Here is a 13,356-nt window from a genome sequence, read left to right as displayed (position 1 = left end):
GTGGATAGCAGTCAGCTATCTGTGGTACGAAGTCTTTTAGTAGAAAGCATTAAAGCCTAATTCCTGCAATTGACTAAAAAATCCCTCTGTCTTTACGCATCGTTGCTGGAGAGATGCTTCTTATACTGCAGTGCAGTTTGTCAGGCCTTGTTGGACCACACAGGATAAAACTGAAGTAGTTAAGCTACCTGTGGTGGGATGAAAGTCATGGGCTGCATCTTATTTCTGCCTCCAGCCTCAGCATTAGACTTCTAAAGGAAAGACTCTCTTTATATATTGTTAACTTTGTATCTAGTTGGCTGTGAAATTCAACTTCAGGGGTCCGTTTTTGTGTCCAGACACAGAGGCTTAACTACCCATGTTTTATCTCATTTGTTTTCTCCTGACAACAAAAGCATAAACAAATAAAATATGTTTTGAAAAAGCCTAAAAAATTAAAAAAAAAAAAAAAAGGCTCTAAATGCGTTCAGAATTGCCGTTTCTTAGAGACAGGTTTTTTAAAGTTCTGTAGATTGAGAACCTCTTAAACTGATTATTGCTTGAACATAGTAGGAACTATAGAAAACAATGCTAAGACTTTGGCCTCAAAATAGGAAAGAAGTTCTTGAGAAGCTTTTTGTTTAGCTTTTTCTATCTTCTAGTCTTAGCCCCAAAATTTGATAATGAGCTCTATTTGCTAAAATATGTAATTAACACTATACTAGTAATTTCCTTGTAAGAAAAGCATCAGATGTTGAAAAGATCAGACTTAAGTCCAGATTTAATTAACTGATTGGTTTATTCAATAAACAGTCAGAGTCCCTCCTATCTTAATCTGTAGAAGGAGATCCTGATTGCCTCAAGCCTATCAGCTTATCACATCAACCATATAATGACAACTGGTTGAAGGATGATGCAAATTTGGCCAGAGACATGATTCAATCTCTGGACTTTGAGCAATGGCTAATTTTAATGGTAGACCTGAATAAGAAATCATATAGCTCTGGGATATATTGGTCCTTCTGAGGACCTTGAGGGCATAATACCTGACAATGGAACCAAGGTGAAGAAGGGGTATATGAATAATGTAAAGAGAGAGAGTGTGAGAGACAGACTCTTGTCCACATCATTTGATACCTAAATAAAGCCTTGTCTGAAGCCATAGCTACTGAACTACTCATATATATGCCAATACATTCCCTTTTTAACTGTCAACTTATTTGTTTGATTTTCAGTTACTTAGAAACAAAAGTCATGCCACTGATACTGTAAAACTTACACTAAACTAAAGAATATCTGCATGCATATAACAGGCTTAGCAAAGTGTAGTGAAGAGGATGTTATTTATATGGCAAGTCCTGGGAGAATTAAGAAAATTGTATAAGGGATAGAAGAAAGACAGATTGTTTGCATTGACTAAATAATTAGATATTGATGCCATTTAATTTCCCATGACCTTATTTTCTGCAGGTCTTACTCACTGATTATATATTGTCAATCTTTGTCCTTGAGAGTCAGTCAATAGCTGGGAATTTGAATTTTCATATATCAATCTGAGCTTGTCATTAAAAACCATGACTGCAGTGAAAAAAAAATTAGATGAGAAAGTATAAAATCCATTAGTATAATACAGAGTGGAAAGCCTTAATCATGTTAAAAGAAATATTTTAATATGTTTAAATTACTTTTGATAAATAGAAAAAAATGATTTACTATGATGCATAAAACTTAGCATCATTAGTAAATTTGGATCTAAGTAAATTTGGATCATATATCTTCAGATCATATATCTTCACACATACATAACTATATATAACTCTTATTTCTGTATTCACAATTTTATATGTTCTTTGTTCAAAATATTTTTATCAGAAGAATTTAATCTCTTCTGATTATGTTTATAATTCTTACACACCTAAAATGAATTTTGAAGATCTATATTTCTGATTTGTTAAATTAAAGTATGCATTATTATCATTTCTTGAACAGTAGTGTAAAAACATGTACTGAAAATATTATCTATAAACTTTGGTCATTTTACAATTTTTTGGCAAATAATACAAATTAGCTCTTGAGGAGACATCCACTAACAAAAAATGTTAGTAAAAATAAGTCTGGCATTGCTGTTTTTTGCATCTGAGACTAATCATACTGTTCAGTGTAGCTAGTGCTGCTCTCTGTGAAAGATCCAGGAGTACGTTGTGCTGTTCAGATAAAAAAAAAAAAAAATGCCTTGAGCTGTGTGTGTGGGCATGTGTGTATATGTATGTGAAGTAGACAATGGGATAGTCTGGATGGGAATAGCTACCCACTCTAGTATTCTTGCCTGGAAAATGCCATGGACAGAGGAGCCTGGTGGGCTATAGTTCATGGGGTCAAAAGAATCGGACATGACTGAGTGACTAACACTTTCACTTTGGATGTGATATGGTGTGGCTTGGCTTTTGGAGACTTTGTAAAAGAGAATTCCCCAGTAGATCTGAAGTAAAAGAGAATTGAAAGCTTATTTTAGAGCAGCATGGGCTTTAATAACTTCTAGCCATCAATATGGAGGAAAATATCTAGAAGAACATGAGGAAAAATGTAATTTATTCAGACAACTCTTACAAAGCATTCATATAGGTATGATGGCCACTGTTTAAAAAATTCAGTGAGCTAGACTGCTGTAGGAAAGACTGATAGATCTTGTGACAGATGCAAGCTAGATGTTAGGAATCACTAAACTATACTGGTGATACCCCAATTTTATGCCTCTTCAAGCTGCCAGTTGCACAGTGAACCTGGGAGTCTGAGCAGGAAGCTGACAACAGAGTAATCTATAGAACTAAAGATCAGCCTTGATGAGCTGCCAGTCTGAAGTCCTCAGACAAAAGGAAGAAAAAGCTTCAGAAATCACTTTGAAGGTCTGTTCATCAAGGGTCTTAAACAGAGTGAACATAGGTGGGAAACCTATTGTCCAAAGTCCACAGAAAGTACAGTCATTTCTCTGTTTCCCAGGGAGTACAGGTTGGGTTTACAGAGGGTGACACAGATCTGTCATTTAGCAGAACTTATCGAGTTTCCAGCTTTCCATCCTGACAGCTTTGATTTTGGGAAATGATTTAGCTTGGATCCAGTCTAGAGTTTTGTTTGGTTGTTTGCCGGGAAGACTTAAAGACAAGCTGAAATATACACTTTTAAGCAAAATTCCTTTAACAAGTATTTTCTAACTTTTAATGTTTCTCAGCAAATTTTAGAGGGTCTTGTATTCTTATCACATGTCACTTAAGTACATGTCACTCCTTCCAAATTATGGAAGTTCCAACTAAACTCTGAAGTTTATATATAAATACATCAGAGCATACCCTACCTTTATATTTTGAAGATCACTTTTCAAAATCCTTTTTTTCACAATGGGTGACCATTGTTATTTACTGTTCTAGAAACTGCCAGAGATTTCTGAATGCCTTTCTGGGTCTATATCCTGCCATTCCCTTCATGTGTCTATAGTTTTTCACCATTATTTTATTCAGTATTATCCACATATGTCTTGCAAGTTGTAAAGCCACAAATTCCTCTAAAACTCCATGTAAGTGCCACCTCCTCTATGCAGCGCCCTTTGGAATTCTACTCCGGTTGGAATTACCCTGACTCTCTCTGCTATGATTTGTGTATGTGAGTTGCTCAGTCGTGTCCGACTCTTTGCGACCCCATGGACTAGTTATTGCCCACCAGGCTCCTTTGTCCATGGGATTCTCCAGGCAAGAATACTGGAGTGGGTTGCTATTTCCTTCTCCAGGAAGTTATTAATGTATGCTCTGTAGTATGGGAATATCATACTTTTCTGAGGAAGAGATAAGCAATGTGAGTTTTTGTTAGAATGTATTGTTTCTACTTTATTTCTATATGATTTCAATTCTTTCAGGTTTCATTTATAATCCAGTACATAATCAATGTCCCATGAGAATGTAAAAACAGTGTGTACTATATAAATGTCAGGTGTAGTGTTATACATGTCTATTTAAGCCAAGTATCTTAGGTCATTCAAATATTTTGTATCTTATTTTGAGCACTACAATCTCCCACAGTAAGTATCTATTTATTTTATCTTGTCGTTCTATTAATTTTTGATTTATATATTTTGTAGTCATTTCTTAGGTATTTATAAATTCAAATATATCCAATATTCCAGGTTGGCTGAAACACTTATTAGATAAAGTTATCTTTATATCTAGAATGCAGGTCTTAAATTTGATTTGACCTGATACTAATTTAGCTACTTTAGCTTTTAATTTTTTTTTTTAGTCAGTGTCTTTATGCTATATCATTTTTTGCTTTCAACCTTTCTGTGTCTTTCTTTTTTTAGCATGCCAAAAAAAAAGCAAATAATTTGTATTTTATATGCATCCAATCTTTTATCTGGAGCATCTAACCCATTATAGTTAATGTGATTACTAACATATTTATGCTTATATTTTTCACCTTGATTTGGGTTTCTACTTTGTACCACATATTTTCCTTTTATTTTGTATCTCCGTTTGGTCTTAGATTTTTCCATAATATTTTTTCCTCTACTATTTTAGAAGTTATCAATACTTTTTGTATTCTTTTAGAGTTACCCCAGTATTATTCCTTTTGGGTATCTCCTCTCCTGCTCTGCTCTATGGTACATCTCTTGGGAGGGAGTGGGACGACCTGTCCTTTAGAATTCCTACTTCATGGAGGAAGAGTCTCTTTTTTGGAAATACTTTCTTCTCTCCTGCTTGGAGAGGCCCAGGGGCTTTTCTTCTGACCTTTGTAGCCCACAAAGCTATCAAAACTAAAAAGTTCTCAGGTTTAATACATTTCCCTCAGCTTTATTACTTTACAGATAAGGGTTCCCATCACAACCTATATTTTCATCTAGTAATTCCTTACTTTCTTGCTAGAACTTAGATGCCATTAACAAGATTTGTCACATATTTTATTCAGCATTTTAAATTATGTTTAATGGGAGGGCTGGTCTGGACATCTGAGCCCACCATATTACTAGAAAAGGTACCCTACACTCATTTCTTTCCTGGCAACACAAATGAATGACTCTGAAAATACCCAAGTTGCTCAACATATAAATCAGGCTGTCATCAGGAAATCAATGATGCACTAAACTGTGCAATCCAAGGAAATTTAATCAGGGGCCTATGGAGAATGAAAATGGAAACAGAAAAGAGATAACTACTTATTATTCCTTCTAAACCTAAAGAAGTGAAGAAAAAGCAAGAGAGTTCCAGAAAAACATCTACTTCTGCTTTACAGACTATGCCAAAACCCTTGACTGTGGGGGTCACAACAAACTGTGGAAAATTCTTCAGGAAATGAGAATACCAACCATTTATCTGCCTCCTGAGAAATCTGTATGCAGGTCCAGAAGCAACAGTTAGAACGTGACATGGAGTAATGACTAGTTCTAAATTGGGAAAGGAGTATGTCAAGTCTATATACCCTTTTTATTTAAATTCTATGAAGAGTACATCATGAGAAACACTGGGCTAGATGAAGCACAAGCTGGAATCAAGGTTGCCAGGAGAAATATCAATAACTTCAGATATGCAGATAATACCACCCTTATGGCACAAAGCGAAGAGAAACTAAAGAGCCTCTTGATGAAAGTGAAAGAGGAGAATGAAAAAGCTGGCTTAAAACTCAACATTCAAAGCAAAGATTATAGCATCTGATCCATCACTTCAAAGGCAAATAGTTGGGGAAACAATGCAAACACTGACAGACTTTATTTTCTTGGGCTCCAAAATCACTTCAGATGGTGACTGCAGCCATGAAATTATAAGATGTTTGCTCCTTGAAAGAAAAGCTATGACAAACCTAGATAGCATATTAAGAAGCAGAGACATTGCTTTGCTGATAAAGGTCCATCTAGTCAAAGTTATGTTTTTTCCAGTAGTCATGTATGGATGTAAGAGTTGGACCATAATGAAAGTTGAGAGCCAAAGAATTGATGCTTTTGAACTGTGGTGTTGGAGAAGACTCTTGAGAGTCCCTTGGACTGCAAGGAGTTCCAACCAGTCCATCCTAAAGGAAATCAGTCCTGAATATTCATTGGAAGGACAGATGCTGAAGCTGAAGCTCCAAGAGTTTGAGCAAGATCCGGTAGTTGGTGATGGACTTGGAAGACTGGCATGCTACAGTCCATGGGGTCGCAAAGAGTCAGATATGGCTGAGTGATTGAAATGAAATGAGACCTGAAGTGGCAAAAAAGAAAGTAGTTACAGGAACTGGCAAGTATTTTAGCTTCAGGAGAGGCTGGCCTGTTGAAGCTGTGGATTTCAGCTATGGAATACAGTTACTGCCAGCAAGTGACCAATCAGAAAATGTGATGGAAAATAATCTTTCTCTCATCTAATCTGCTGATTGCTTGATGTCTTCCATTTGCTAAACTCAACTTGGAGCCAAGTGTAAAGGAGTCAGGTAGATGTACTTTACAGTGGTTAGCTTCCAGGGTCAGAGAGCTGGTTAAAGAATGAACACAGATCTGGAAGGACAAATAGAAAATATGCAGCATGGAGTATTACAGATGACTAGCCTGCTGACTAATACGATGATTTGTGATATGTAGACTGTTCAGGCTGAACTTTGTATAAAAATATGTTAGTTTTCACTCTTAGATACAAAGAAGGTGAAAGCTATTTTTTCCTGATGTTTCAGTTCAGTTCAGTTGCTCAGTCATGTCTGACTCTTTGCAACCCCATGGACTGCAGCATGCTAGGCCTCCCTGTCCATCACCAACTCCCAGAGTTTACCCAAACTCATGTCCATTGAGTCGGTGATGCCACCCAGCCATCTCATCCTCTGTCATCCCCTTCTCCTCCTGCCTTCAATCTTTCCCAGCATCAGGGTCTTTTCCAATGTCAGCTATTCACATCAGGTGGCCAAAGTATTGGAGTTTCAGCTTCAACATCAGTCCTTCTAATGAACATTCAGGACTGATTTCCTTTAGGATGGGCTGGTTGGATCTCCTTGCAGCCCAAGGGACTCTCAAGAGTCTTCTCCAACACCACAGTTCAAAATCATCAATTCTTTGGTGCTCGGCTTTCATTTTAGTCCAACTCTCACATCCATACATGACTGCTGGAAAAATAATAGCCTTAGCTAGATGGACATTTCTTGGCAAAGTAATGTCTCTGCTTTTTAATATGCTGTCTAGGTTGGTCATAACTTTCCTTCCAAGGAGTAAGTGTCTTTTAATTTCATGGCTGCCATCACCATCTGCAGTGATTTTGGAGCCCCCCAAAATAAACTCTGCCACTGTTTCCACTGTTTCCCCATCTATTTGCCATGACGTGATGGGACTGGATGCCATGATCTTAGTTTTCTGAATGTTGAGCTTTAAGCCAACTTTTTCACTCTTCTTCACTTTCATCAAGAGACTCTTTAGTTCTTCTTCACTTTCTGCCATAAGGGTGGTGTCATCTGTGTATCTGAGGTTGTTGATATTTATTCTGGCAGTCTTAATTCCAGCTTGTGCTTCATCCAGCCCAGTGTTTCTCATGATGTACTCTGAATATAAGTTAAATAAGCAGGGTGACAATATGCAGCCTTGATGTACTCCTTTTCCTATTTGGAACCAGTCTGTTGTTCCATGTCCAGTTCTAACTGTTGCTTCCTGACCTGCATACAGGTTTCTCAAGAGGTTCCTGGTGTTTCCATTCTTCAAAATATTTTCCAATTCAGATACTTTTGCTAGTTAAAATAATAATATTTAATTAAGCTTTATTTTTTTTCAAGTGCATGCAGTCTCCCAAGAGTACATACATATATGGATTTATCTATGTTTGTGTGTTCACTTAAGACATGGGTTAGCTACTATTGCCTAAAAGTTTGTGGTAAAAGAGCCTAAGCAAATAGTTTCTGTTTAATATCTGTTTGCTAGTCTCACTTTTTCAGAACCAACTTTTTTATAGTACTAAAACATATTTTGGGAGTATTCATGCATAATTTTTTCTTTTCAAATGTGATCTCTGTTATTACAATATGGTTACTATTTACTGAGTTAGAAAATAGATAAGCAAAAATATGCAAACAAATTACATTTTGTGTTAGTCATTTTAGGCTTCCATAATAAGATACCACAGGCTGAATGTATTAGACAACAGACATTTATTTTCTCACAGTTCTGGAGCTGGGAATTCCCAACTCAAAGTGCCAGAGAATTAGGATTCTGGTCAGAGTTCTCTCCCTGGTTTATAGAGGACTTCCTTCTCTCTGAGTCCTCACATGGCCTTTCCTCTGTGTACACACAGAGAGAGTAACAGATCCCTTATGTCTCTCCCTTTTTCTTTAAGACCCCCAGTCCAATCAGATTAGCGTACCATTCTTTGGATCTCTCTTAACTTCAATTTTCTCTTTAAATGTTCTGTTTCCTTCCTTTCCAATACAGCCAGATTGGAGTTGAGGGCGTCAACATATGAATTTTAAGGGACACAATTGAATCTAGAACACATCCCTAATACCCAATAATTGTAACTATCAATACCTTGCTATAAATTCATCTAGATTTATATATAAATGTTATATAACCAAATGAGATCATACCTCACACTATGGAATTTATTTTGAAAATTAAGTATCTCACTTCATCATGATAGTAAATTTAATCATTCTTAATATACAGACTATATTAAGTTTTACTAATCACCCTAGTCTTTGCATAGTGGGTTTATCCAAACCAATATCCAGTCTAGACCTAAAAATCATATTTCTTCTAATGCAGTATGATCTTCCTTTTCTTCTTTTTACACTCACTTGTCTGTGAGACCAAGTCTCTTGTTCTGCATGAATCTTATCATCTTGATTGTGGGATGCTTCTTTGTGATTTGTATTCAACTAATTCTAATTCCTGTAAATGTGAAATTAGTTCTTAGGGTTTATAATAGAACACTCAGTGTGTTTAGAAAAAAAAATTAAGTACATTTTCTTAAGGCTGATGCTTTTGTCAGTATCCAGGACATGGTAAGGCAAGTCCCATTGATTCATGTGAGGTGAGTCAGGAGGGACAGAGCTGGGTCCTAAGACTGGAATTACCCCTTTGCATAAGCCTGCACTTACTGACGGATCTATTGAAATTCAATTCCTGAGATAATTTCAATATGGCAGGAAGAACATGGTGTTTAGGACAGGTCCAATTATCAGTTTGTATACGTTAGTGTGGATATTCTAGTTGCTTGCTGCCAATCCTTTCTGATAAACATTTAAAATAAGACTTTTCATCTAGAATAGTCAGTAGTGTCAGTTCAAAAATACCCTTGACAACAGGAAAATCCCATGTAAAGAAATGGAATACCCACCATGGGTATGGTATATTTTATGACGGTATATAATCCAGAAGCATTTTATACTCAGACAGTCAGAGAAACAGTTGGTAATTAGGAAGAATTTTAGAAGATTATGAAGTCTCAGTCATCAAAACTGTGATTCTAGAGCAGATTCCATTTTTTGGGATGCAAGAAAATTGAAACAATAATTCAGAGACCAATCTAAGAAATTCTAAATTCAGGTAGCCAAGGAAGAGAGATGGGTATACAGAATGAGGCAAATATTCGATCTAAAATTAGGATCTCTAGGAAGAACTTTATCTTAGAAACAAACAAACAGTTAATGATTGCAGCTGGAAGTCAAAAGTTAGCAGCAATTGTTAGTGCTCAAATCTCTCTAAATGATGTTGGAATTTTTCCTAAATACTGGGTAAGCTTACAGTGCAGGTGGAGATGAAGCTTTGTTAGCTATTGGGGAAGAAGATGACTGAGAATCAGTTCATAACAGCAACAAAAATGCAAGACAGAATTATCGCTGGAATAAAATTTCTGTAGCAGATAATTTTTCCTGCAACATGATTAAATTAAGGACTAGAGAGAGGCAGCTGCTTTTATGTCTTTTAGCTCTGACGTTCCTCACCCTATTTGAATACAAATGTTCCCTGAGTGGAACACATTTTTGTCATCTTGAAATCTTTTGAACTTCACATATCAAATGTAAAGCTGCCATCCAGCTATGGAATATGAAAGACAGAAAACATTTAGTAAACATGAGCTGGAAATGTTATCTTAAAGTAGTAATGCAAACACGTATATATATGCTCTAACTTTTCAAATAACGAACTGCATTTAAAGGTTCCCCAGGATTTTCTAATTTCAAAAGTATTTTTATTATTTTGAAATACATTCAAACTTATAGAAAAGTTGCAAGAATAGCACAAAGTTCTTTGTAGATGCATTTCTACATGCACTCCAAGGCCCCATTCAGTTTTTGCCAATTGTCCCAATAGTGTCCTAAATATCAAATAGATCTAAACTAGACTCATGTCTTGAAGTTATCAAGTCTCAAATTTCCTTCAATCTGGAATAGCTTCTTCTATTTTTTTCCCCATTACTTTATCTCCTTTAAAGCTTAAGTGCCAGTTATCTTCAGAGTGTTCCCCAGTCTAGTTTTATCTGATGTTTCTTGTGAATAACTTCAGACTCTGAATCATTGGCAGTAATGTTATGGAAGTGAGACTGTGTTTTTCTCATAGCTCATATTAATTTGTCCCATAACTGGTAAAGCTACCTTTAATCACTTGATTAAAGTGGTGCCCACTAGATCTCATCAAAGTTACTCTTTATTCTTTTTTTAAAGTAATCAATAAGCATTTGAAATCACACAAACATCTTACCCCCACCATTTCTACCTTTATCTACTAGTTTCAATTTCATTGATGTTTCCTGCCCAACTAGTCATTGCCAAGATGCCAATGGTTACCTACTAAGTCCACATTCCTTCCACTTTTATCAGTTGGCATTCTCCTTTAAAGAAGAGCTTTCTTGATACTTCCCTGATAGTCCACGGGTCAAGATTCCAACACCCCAACTGATAAAAGCAGGACTTCCTAATCCAAATTTTTTTAGTTTTTTTTTTTCATTGTGCATTTTATTTAATTCAAGGTATCCAAAATATTGCCATCCATATGCATGCTTAGTAATGAAATAATTTATTCTTTTTTTAATTCTAAGACCTCAAAGTCCAGTGTGCATTTTACATTTACAGCACAATTCAATTAAAACTACATAATTTTTTTTAAAAATTAGATTTTATGCTTTTAATGGATTGTATTTTATGGATAAATATCTTTCTGAACTAAGCCACTGGTCATTAGGTCAAACAATTTTAGCTTTTAAACATTTTCACTTAAATCTTACATTCAAATAAATAAATAAATAAATCTTACATTCAGAAAACAACACAAATTATAAGTACATAGCCCAATTACTTTTTACAGTTGAACCCACTCATGTAACTCATGTATCTAAATCACCTATGGGGTCTTCAGTCTTTTTTTGTCTATGTTTTGTTTGCTTATCTTTATATGATCTTGCCTTTTCCATGTTTCCTAATTTTTTTTTTCATGGAAAAGCATTTTATTTTAAATATAGGAGTGTGTACATGTAAATCCCAAACATCCAATCTATCTCTCCCTCCACAATCCCCCCTGGTAACCATAAGCTCATTTTCTGTCTATTTCTGCTTTGTAAATAAGTTCACTCTATTATTATTATTATTATTATTTTTTAGATTCCACATATAAGAAATAGCATATATGTCTCTGTCTGACTTACTTCACTTAGTATGATACTCTTTGGGTCTATCTAGCTACAAATGGCATTATTACATTCTTTTTAACTGCTGAATAATCCATTGTAAATATATACCACATCATTTTTATCCATTCATCTGTTAATGGACATCTAGGTTTGCTTCCATGACTCAGATGTTGTAAATAGCTCTATAACAAGCATTGGGGTGCATAGTATCCTTTTGAACCATGTATTTCTCCAGATTCATGCCCAGGAAAGGGATTGCAAGATCATGTGGTGATCTATTTTTAGTTTTTTAAAGGATCTTCCATACCAATTTCTCCATTGGTTGTACCAAGTGTAGGAAGTTTCCCTTCTCTCCATACCCTCTCTAGCATTTATTGCTCACAGATTTTTTGATGATGGCTTTTCTGACTGGTGTGCAGTGATATTTCATTGTAGTTTCAATTTGCATTTTTAAATAATTAGTGATGTTGAACATTTTTTTCATGTGCCTCTTGGCCACCTGTATGTCTTCTTTGGAGAGATGTCTCTTCCTAACCCAGTTTATGCTTCATTTATTAATCTCTCTTTCTAAACATGCCCATAAATGCTAAGTTAAGTCATCATGTATATCTCTTTGTATTGTGTTCTTTTCATTTATAGTGTATCTATGTTTCTACATAATATTTTACATTTTAACAGTCTCACATTTTATTGCAATTTTCTAAGTAATTTCCCTGTTTAGGAAATCTATGTTGTTGTCTGTAATTGCTATTAAAATTATACTGCAAAGCATTCAATTATCCTTGTAGGATAAATTCCAAAGCACAAGATTGCCAATGTTATTGCTATGAAGAGTAGTATTGCTTTACCAATGGGTATTTAAATTAGCAATGCCAACAGCAATAGATGTGCTATGAATATGAAAGTTTATCTAAGATTTTACTGATATTTATCATTAAAATGGAGAGTGTGATCATAGTACTGATTTTAGTGAAGGAAAGCAGGCTATGTGAACATTTGCTTTCAGACATGGGTATGGTCTATTATGAAACAATATTATTAGGATCAACATCATATGTTGGGTTGTACCTAAGTAGATGAAAGGCAGTGTTTTGCTATGTTGCATGCCATTATTTGGACCTGATCTTGGGTGTGTGACTCATAAGGAAGTCCTCTCAGCTGGAAAGAACCAACGTAATCTTAGCATCCTTGTAAAAGAAATTGTCTTTACTTTCTCAGACCTCTATGTTTCTTTTAAATAAGTTACACTTCAGGATGTATAAGAGGGCAGGTAAAATAATTTGAAATCTGTCCATGCAAGTGTCTAGGAACTCTGTATGAAATATAAGAAAAAATGTTTTTGAAAGCATCTATCAAAAAAAAAAGTAAAATGTCCAGAAGGAAACACAAAGACAGAATGAAAAATCAGGGAAATAAACAGAAAAATTGACTGTATAATTTCCAGGTGTTGGGAAAGGTTATGGGTCCCAATGAATTAGGTAAATTAGAGTGGGAACATAGAACTCACATGGGGACAAGGGCATGGTTATGGAGCTATAGGGAGCAAAGAGTTGTAATTAACATCTGTGTAAAATCAGGACCAGGGAGTTGACATAGGAAAACTGGAAAGGAATCCTTCCACTGATGAAGAAAAGCTTTCTTCTGCTTGACCTCTGGATAAAAAATAAAAATAAAAATTTAAATGACTTTAGAAATAAAAAATCCTGGCTTAGAATTTTTACTAATATTGTAATATAGAAACACCAAGCCAAAAAATTAACATAAAAATTGT

At 35.2% G+C, this 13,356-nt stretch overlaps 1 protein-coding gene across 3 annotated transcripts in view; it reads left to right on the top strand.

The window, feature by feature from the left end:
• Positions 1–13,356, top strand: part of NAALADL2 (N-acetylated alpha-linked acidic dipeptidase like 2) — a 1,503,552-nt gene that overhangs the window by 1,058,749 nt on the left and 431,447 nt on the right. The gene's annotated exons all lie outside the window — the stretch shown is intronic.

Source organism: Odocoileus virginianus, chromosome 4 (assembly GCF_023699985.2).
Source record: "Odocoileus virginianus isolate 20LAN1187 ecotype Illinois chromosome 4, Ovbor_1.2, whole genome shotgun sequence".
NCBI classification, from domain to species: Eukaryota; Metazoa; Chordata; class Mammalia; order Artiodactyla; family Cervidae; genus Odocoileus; species Odocoileus virginianus.
This window is presented reverse-complemented; position numbering and strand designations above follow the sequence as displayed.